This window comes from Pinus tabuliformis, chromosome X, assembly GCF_031772625.1.
Source record: "Pinus tabuliformis cultivar Carrire ecotype Pingquan chromosome X, CPIR1, whole genome shotgun sequence".
NCBI lineage: Eukaryota > Viridiplantae > Streptophyta > Pinopsida > Pinales > Pinaceae > Pinus > Pinus tabuliformis.
Genome location: NC_142308.1, coordinates 346,960,419 through 346,969,830, shown reverse-complemented (window position 1 = coordinate 346,969,830; position 9,412 = coordinate 346,960,419).

Below are 9,412 nucleotides of genomic sequence, written 5' to 3'. Positions count from 1 at the left end.
TTCTCAATGATATGGAAGATTAGCAAAGATTATAATAATGATAGAAATATATAGTAGACAAATCAATACAAACTCATTCCTTCTATGAAATTAATCAAGCATTAAATGTGTACAAGCACATTGTGCAAGACATCTAATTCTAAGCCTTCCTTGAGGACATACAATTCACTTTTGTACTATTCATTTTCAAAATAAGTGTGTTCTAAAGCATTAAAACTAGAAAATGGGGTTTAGGAATGTAGAAATTTTGAATAATAAACACATATTCAATGGAGATTATCCTGATCATGTACAATACATACACAATACATAAGCTCCTCTACGTTGATCATCAATTTACAGAAGCAGAAACATTCACAGGCATACATAGAAGCATCAATCACACATATCAACACAGTATTTTCCCGGGGAAAGCATCTCGCTAAAAACCCCAACTATCTGTATATTATAGTGATTGAATCATGTAACAATACATAGTACAATACTCCTCACAAGTACTCAGTACTATCTCCACATGCTACACACAATACAGCTCAGATCTGATCTCCAAATCTCCCCCGCTGCTTTGCCTGCCTCCACTGCTCAATACCTGCTCAAGAATTGATGAGAATGGTTTACCAAACTCGTATTTCACCTGCAAAGAATCACTCACACTGTGTTGGACGTGAGCACAGGCTACAATTCTTAGTATTGGCCAATTCATTGGCATACTCAATCCCTCTGATTGTGCAAATCATCATGCACAACTATAGTCACAACTAATAGCAATCTGATCCTCTAACACCTGTCCCTGCTGAACTGAACATGCACTGACATGCAACTAAGTTAACTGATGTATTCTATAGTTGCATTATGAGTTAATAACTTGTGAATTAATTAATAACTAATTCACCCAACTCATCTCTAGTCTATTGGCCAGTTAGACTAAATACGACTAGTTTAACAAAGCTAAACTGAACACAACTCCGTCAACTGCACCTCCAGTCCACTAAACTCAACTCACTTGAGTTCTAACTGAAGTCCTGCATGAAAATATTAGTCATCCCATAGGTAACCACGTATTTCCTTCTGGGATCTGCATGTACCACATCCGTAGCTCATCCTGAAGTGCTCCAAGATAATAAGATCAAGTTTATAGTCCAAATATTATTACGAGACAATAATATTTGACTTTTCTATTTTTGACAGCTAGTCTAAAAATAGACTTTGATCACTCATACTGTGATCACTCATACTGTGGTCACCATACTATGGTCACCCATACTGTGATCACTCATACTGTGGTCACCCATACTATGGTCACCCATACTGTTATCACTCATACTGTGATCACCCATACTGTGATCACCCATACTGTGATCACTCATACTGTGATCATCCCTGCTGGGATCAAAAAATAGAACTTGCGCCATAATTTTCTTGCGGGCCCACTTAGTGAAGGCGACTCTTTTCACTAAGCTCCATCATTTTGTTGCATTCTCAACAAGCATTTCTTGTTGCACACTTTTCAACACTCCCTCTCAACAAGAAAGGCTTCCTCTCAAACCCGATCTTGTAACTCTGGAATGTTCTTCATGCAACACATCTGGCCGGTCCACTTGCTCTGTCATCAAAGTCTCTGACTGATATTGCCTCTGTCGACTGAAAACTCTGCATCTCTGTGCTCTTCAGTATCTAACTTCTCTAGCCTCTGTCACTTTGATCTTTGACTGCATCTGTGCTGCTGCTAGTTTTATCTCCCAGCATTGCATCCGCACTGCACCTCCCAACTGACCTCCCTGTTGGGTTAGAAACACCCTCTGACACTGAAGCTCTACCTGCTGCTGACAAGTGCTCCCTCACTGACATCTGCGCTACTGCAACATCTCCATGTGTCTCGCACCATTGCACACCTCTCTATGCCACCTAGCACTATGCAAAAACACTTGTGCCTCTCAATTTGCTGCAGCCTGCTAGCTATGCGATGTCCTGGGATTCCCTGCACCGTCGCTCTCTCTGCCGCTCCATCCGCATCTGTCTCTACCCAATCAGTCAGTTCCTGCTACTGCACATCTGGGGCTCCCATAGCAAGGTCTCATCCAAGAGGTTGGGTACCTCAAGGATCCTGCCCCTCCTCCTTGGGACGATCACTCTATATCGCCCCACCTCCTACCTGGAGGTATGGCTACATGTGATCCCTCAGCCCACTTGGCTTGAGGTTTCCCCCTACTGGAGGTCTCTGGATGAGTAGATGTCTCTACTCGATCTCCTCTCAGCTTCCCCTATTGTGGCTCCTCCACAACCTCCTGAAGCTGCTGCACCAATCGTGGCTCCTCCACAAACGTCTGAGACTTCTTCTGGCTCTGCATGTTGAAAGGTAACATACCTTCCCTCTCAACCACCAAGTCTCCATCAATTGCCTCTCTGCTCAAGGCTTTGCATGAATTTTGAACCTCAAGAGCATACAGGTTCTTGACCCGTGAACCCTCCTCATGACAATGAAAGCATCACACTTTCGATTTGTCAACCTTCTTCCCACCACTGGAAGAACTGGATTCAGAAAGAGAACCCTTCTCCTTCCCCTTCTTCACCTTACTCGCTAAGGCAAAGTTCTCCTCATCCTGCATGGATGAAGAACCGTCTCTGGTGCTCCGTCTAATCTCCTCCTCCACAAGATCCGACCAAAGTCTCTCCCATCCTGACAGTTTCTCCCTTCCATTCACCGAGTCCTGGTAGCTATGCCAACTCTTAGGAAGGTCAAGGAGTGCTAGACTCACCATCCTCATCCGACAGTCACCCCCACACTTCCCAGCTCATCCCGGCATTGGGTGAAATTCGTGAGATACTGGGGCATACTGTCTCCATTCTCAAACTTAATGTTTCTGAGTTTTATCTCTTGCTTTGGAATTAAATTCGAATTCCACCAGCACAAAAACTCAACCGCTTCCGATCTAAAATTCGTGAGAACAAAGTATTTCTCGTACAGAGATCGACTTTATGGGCTTTTACCGGATATCTCACCTTCCAAAAGAAGGATGAATCCAGAGGCTACCTGGCCCGATTACAGACTTTGCCTGAAGAAATAAAATGTAAACACTTTCTGAATAATAGATCTAATGATCAATATAGCACTAATATCATGCAAAACTTCTTCTACAAATTAGCTAGCTCTGATACCATGTAGAAATTTTAAATAACAAACACATATTCAATGGAGATTATACTGATCATGTATTATTGTAGAATACATACACAATACATAAGCTCCTCTACGTTGATCATCAATTTACAGAAGCAGAAACATTCACAGGCATACATAGAAGCATCAATCACACATATCAACACAATATTTTCTCGGGGAAAGCATCTCGCTAAAAACCCCAACTATCTGTATATTATAGTGATTGAATCATGTAACAATACATAGTACAATACTCCTCACAAGTACACAGTACTATCTCCACATGCTACACACAATACAGCTCAGATCTGATCTCCAAATCTCCCCCGCTGCTTTGCCTGCCTCCACTGCTCAATACCTGCTCAAGAATTGATGAGAATGGTTTACCAAACTCGTATTTCACCTGCAAAGAATCACTCCCACTGTGTTGGACGTGAGCACAAGATACAATTCTTGGTATTGGCCAATTCATTGGCATACTCAATCCCTCTGATTGTGCAAATCATCATGCACAACTATAGTCACAACTGATAGCAACCTGATCCTCTAACACCTGTCCCTGCTGAACTGAACATGCACTGAAATGCAACTAAGTTAACTGATGTATTCTATAGTTTCATTATGAGTTAATAACTTGTGAATTAATTAATAACTAATTCACCCAACTCATCTCAGGTCTATTGATCAGTTAGACTAAATACAACTAGTTTAACAAAGCTAAACTGAACACAACTCCATCAACTGCACCTCCAATCCACTAAACTCAACTCACTTGAGTTCTAACTGAAGTCCTGCATGCAAATATTAGTCATCCCATAGGTAACCATGTATTTCCTTCTGGTATCTTCATGTACCACATCCGTAGCTCATCTTGAAGTGCTCCAAGAGAATAAGATCAAGTTTATAGTCCAAATATTATTATGAGACAATAATATTTGACTTTTCTATTTTTGACAACCAGTCTAAAAATAGACTTTGATCACTCAGACTGTGATCACTCATACTGTCGTCACCCATACTGTGGTCACCCATACTGTGATCACTCATACTGTGATCACCCATACTGTGATCACTCATACTGTGATCATCCCTGCTGGGATCAAAAATAGAACTTGCGCCATAATTTTCCTGCGGGCCCACTTAGTGAAGGCGACTCTTTTCACTAAGCTCCATCATCTTGTTGCATTCTCAACAAGCATTTCTTGTTGCACACTTTTCAACAAGGAATGGACTAGAAGTAACATCTCTGAATGTTTAAAAGGATGGCTCTCAAAGTCTCAGATAATGATATATTAGCTCAGAAGGAACTACCTGGAACAATTATGTGGACCTTATGTTTGAAAAGAAACAAAATTGCATTTCAGGTTAGTGTAATGATGCCATTACAGGTGAACCACCAGGTAAGATATGCATATAGAGGAAAATGGAAGCCATTCACACTCAAGAAAGAAAGAATGTTGAAATAACCCATGCATACAAGTAATATAATTCCACATGGTCAGAGGTATATCATGAGATCAATGCTATGCCATGTAATCAATTCAGACTTTATCACAACATGAGAAATTTAAACCCCATAAGAAGACATAATTCACTCAATCAATTGAAATATAAACAATTCTAGAAATATAAACATGAGATTTATTACTCACAACAATTGAAATAAAAACTTATCTCAAATATAAATTGGGAAACCTAGTCGAGGACTGCAACTCTCCGCCCAACCATACATTGGACTAAACTATGGCCTTTCTTGTTGCCCAATCATCCTCAAGCTAGATTCCAGAGCACAAGGAGGTTTGCTCAAGGGATGAAATCAACACTGCTAACTGAAATAGGGACTCGAGAGGACCAATCACTTCCACCCACTAGCTAATTATACTACAATCAATCTTGAATCGAGGATTCCATAAGTCTTCCACCTCCACCTTCAATTAAACACAAGTTATTCCAGAGACTTCAATTCTCCACTCTAAAAAAAGTACGGGATTTTAGAGGCTTATGACTCCACCCTTAAATTAGAAAAGTATAGTGGTTCCATTGATCAGGTGCTCATGTCCTAAGTGTCGTAAAATGCTCAAAATTTAAAGTGCTTAGAACTAGTTCAAAGTTGAATGACTGGAAAGTGTTCGTCTTCCCAATTCCGGTGCTGCAAACGGTTCGAAAAATGGTCGCCGTATGAGGAAGTTATGGCAAAAAGAAGAATTTGTTCATAACATTAGAAATTTTAATTTTTCAAAAAAAAATTAAAAAAGGAATATTCCGCCTGGCACGAAATCCAAGGCAACCACCAAACATTAAATGTAACTGCAGTTAAGTTGGCGGAATTTTGGCAGGAGTGCCAAATTTGGGGACCCTCCATAATTGGCGGAGCTATCTGGAGTTAACTAAAGTTAGCTGGAGTTTTTCTAGGGAAAAACTGGAGAAACTTTAAATAGCCATAAATTTGGCTAGGAAAGTCGGTTTTGGACGATTTTTTATTTTTTATTTTTTATTTTGGGTATTTTCGACCTTCTGAAGCCATTGGTGCAGGTCTTACAGCCATATGAGGTCATTTGCAGAGGTTTTGGAGCCGTGGAAGTTCTAGGAGCCACCAGGGCCCAGTTTTGTGAAGACTGTATAGGGTTGCAGGTATCCATTGGAGGTGATCCAATAGTCAATCCTGAAGGATTCAAGTGTTTTGAATCCATTTTTACCATCTATTTCTCCTGTAGATGCTTCTATTCAACTGTATTTTCAATTTGAGCATTTAATAAAAACAAGGACAAGCCCGGTTGGGAGCTTTGGACCCAGCAGACGTAGCCCTGGAGGGGGTGAACTGCTTTATCAACTTCTTTTGCATTTGTGGTTGATTTATTTTGCAGATAAAATTTGTTTTAATGTGTTAAACAGTAAAAGGAAATAACTCTGCTATGCTTAAATGGGTCATGAACAGCTGAAAATTTCATGTGTTTTCTTTCTGCAAGACATGGAAATGTTTTAAACATGTGTAATTCTGAATTGAATACCTTGCAAAAAAATTTCAAGTAGTTTCAAATTCAGATCAAGTTGGTATCCGAGCTTGGGGTTTTGTGCAAAGATCTTCTAACTGTCTTGCAAAGTATTGATGCTTACCAGGTTGAAACTTAAAAGAGGGGAAGGACAGTTGACTAGAGAACGAGAGAATCCTCAGTCAAGGAAGGCCAGAGAGCCATCAACTCCACCTTCAATTTCACCCTCAAGAGTCTCAGCAGAAGCTTCAAGGATGTTTGAACATGAAGGAGAAATTCCTATAGAGACAGATCCAAGAGAAGAAGAAAGAGTCTTCAGAAAGGCTTTCTTAGACCTCACTGAAATGGTGAGGATATTGTACCAAGAAAGAAATGAGAAATTGGCTGGAGAAGGGTCCAAACATCCACATGAAGGAGAGGGCTCTTCAGGAGGTAAGAAGGATGATGATCATTCCAAGAAAGGACATGGAGGAAATGGTGATCCACCACCCCCATCTTCACCTTCTTCCTCTTCATCTTCGTCTTCTTCTGTTCATAAGCATAGATCCTCTGGAAAAAGTCCTTTTTTGAAGCTTGATGTAAAATTCGAATTACCTATGTTTAATGGTGAAGTGAATGCAGAAAAGCTTGACAACTGGATTAGGCAGTTGGAAGTTTACTTGAGGATCCAAAATATGCATGATGATGCCACAAAGATTCAGTTGGCTTCTTTGAGAATGGATGGAGCAGCATTGGTCTGGTGGGAGGCCAAGACTAAAGAGGAGATCAAAAAATTTGGTAAGGTTACCTTAACATGGCCTGAATTTCTGTTAGCCATTAAAAAACAGTTTTATCCTCTTGCTCACATGCAGAAGGCCATTATGAATTGGAAAAATTTCAGACAACTTAAGGGTCAGAGTGTCCAAGACTACACCCAAGAATTCAGGAGAAGAGCTCTCTTGTTAGGGGTAGATTTGCAGACCCAGGAAACCTTGCTGAAATACATTGGTGGCTTGCATAGCTACCTTAGACACACCATCTTGATGTTTAACCCTACTAGCATGGACGAGGTTTGTGTCCAAGCTACCCATTTAGAGGCAAGGGGAAAAAACACATTTGAAGAGGGTAGAAACAAGCCCCCCAAGGGGAAAAACAAAGAGAAAACCTCCAAGGGAAAGGGCAAAAAGAATGCATCTGTCAAACAGGAGAGTGAGAAAGTGATCTGTAAACACTGTTCTAAACCAGGCCATGAGGAGAAAAACTGTTGGAAATTATATCCTGAAAAAAGACCTCAATTTAACAAATCCAAAGGGAAACAGAAAACTGCTACTACTACATCTACACCACAAGATTTAGGGGAAGATTCAGGTGATGAAACCAAAATTGCAGCCATGGGTTTGAAAAACTTGAAGGGAAAATAAATTGAAACTCAAGCCAGCACTAGTACCTCAAACTGCCATGTACAAGCTCCTAATGAGGAAGAAATAATTGAACTGTTTCATGTGAGGGTGATTTCAAAACATACTAAAATTGACACACTTTTTGATAGTGGGTCACAAGCAAACCTTATATCAGAGGACTTGGTCAAGCAGCTTAAACTTGAGACCGTTCCACATCTGAAGCCATATCCACTTGGATGGATTTGCAAGGATGCAAATTTACAAGTTTCAAGAATGTGCACATTGCGTTTTGCAATTACTGCACATTTTATAGACACAGTTGAACTTGATGTGGTACCTTTGATATAGCAGGAATTGTTTTGGGAAGTCCTTACTTGTTTGACAGGAAAGCTATCTTTCATCGCCATGAAAACAAATATCATCTGTTCAAAGATGGCAAGGAGGTCATTGTTAGAGCTCATCGCAAGAAGACAAATATAGCGATGGTGAATGCAGGACAGGTAAAAAGGCTGGTCAATTCAAGTAAGAATTTTGTTCTTTTTATGATTAAGCCCAAGGTTGATGTGAATCATGAGTCATTTGACAATTGTGATCCAAAACTTAAATCAGATCTGTATGATGTAGTTGATGCATATCATGAGATGTTTCAGGAGCCTACAGGTTTGCCTTCTAAGAGGGAGATTCAGCATGAAATCCATTTGCATCCAGATTGTCCTCTTCCAAACATAGGCATGTACCGCATGTCTATTATGGAGAATGTTGAAATAAAGAAGCAAATCAAGGACTTGTTGGACAAGGGTTTCATAAGGCCAAGTACTTCGCCATGTGGGTCACCGATTGTATTGATTCCAAAAAAAGATGACACTTGGCGTATGTGCGTTGATTTCAGGGCCTTGAAAAAGATAACGGTAAAGAACCGTTACCCACTCCCAAGGATAGATGATTTGCTAGACCAGCTGAAAGATGCTCGATATTTCACTAAGCTAGACTTGCGCAGTGGATATCATCAAGTAAGAATTGAAGAAAGTGACATTTGGAAGACAGCCTTTAAAACCAAACAAGGACTCTTTGAGTGGCTTGTGATGCCGTTTGGTTTGTGCAATGCACCTGCAACTTTCATGCGGGTAATGGATGATGTCTTGCGTCCTTTTCTTGATGATTTCATTATTGTCTACTTAGATGACATCTTAATTTTCAGCAAGTCTAGAGAAGATCATGTCATGCATGTTAGGAAAGTACTTGGTGTTTTGAAGAAGAATCAGTTATTTCTTAAAATGTCAAAGTGTGAATTTGGAAAGACTTCTTTAGTTTATTTGGGACACATAGTAGGAGGAGGTGCTTTGAGAATTGATCCTACTAAGATTGAGGCTATTGTGAAGTGGCCTACTCCCAAATCCATAACAGAGGTAAGAAGTTTTTTGGGTGCAGCTCAATATTGGAGGAAGTTTATCTCTAACTTCTCTTCTATAGCAGCTCCTATGCATGCAGTGACAAGTGTGAAGCATGCTTTCCAATGGGGAGGCAAGCAGCAAAAAGCTTTCGAATCTTTGAAAGAGAAGATTAGTTCAACTCCAATACTTGCATTACCGGATTTGAGACAACCATTTGAGATATAAACTGATGCTAGTGATTATGCTATGGGTGCAGTTCTTCTACAACATGGTAAGCCTATTGCTTTTCATTATGAAACTTTTAATGGTGCTGTTGTAAATTATCCTACATATGATAAGGAGTTGTATGCATTGGTACAAAGCGTCAAAAAGTGGAAACACTACTTGACGGGCAAAGAAACTGTTATACATACCGACCATCAGCCCTTACAGTACTTGCAATCACAAAGCAAGTTACAACAGTCACGACACTTCAGATGGATGGGCTACTTG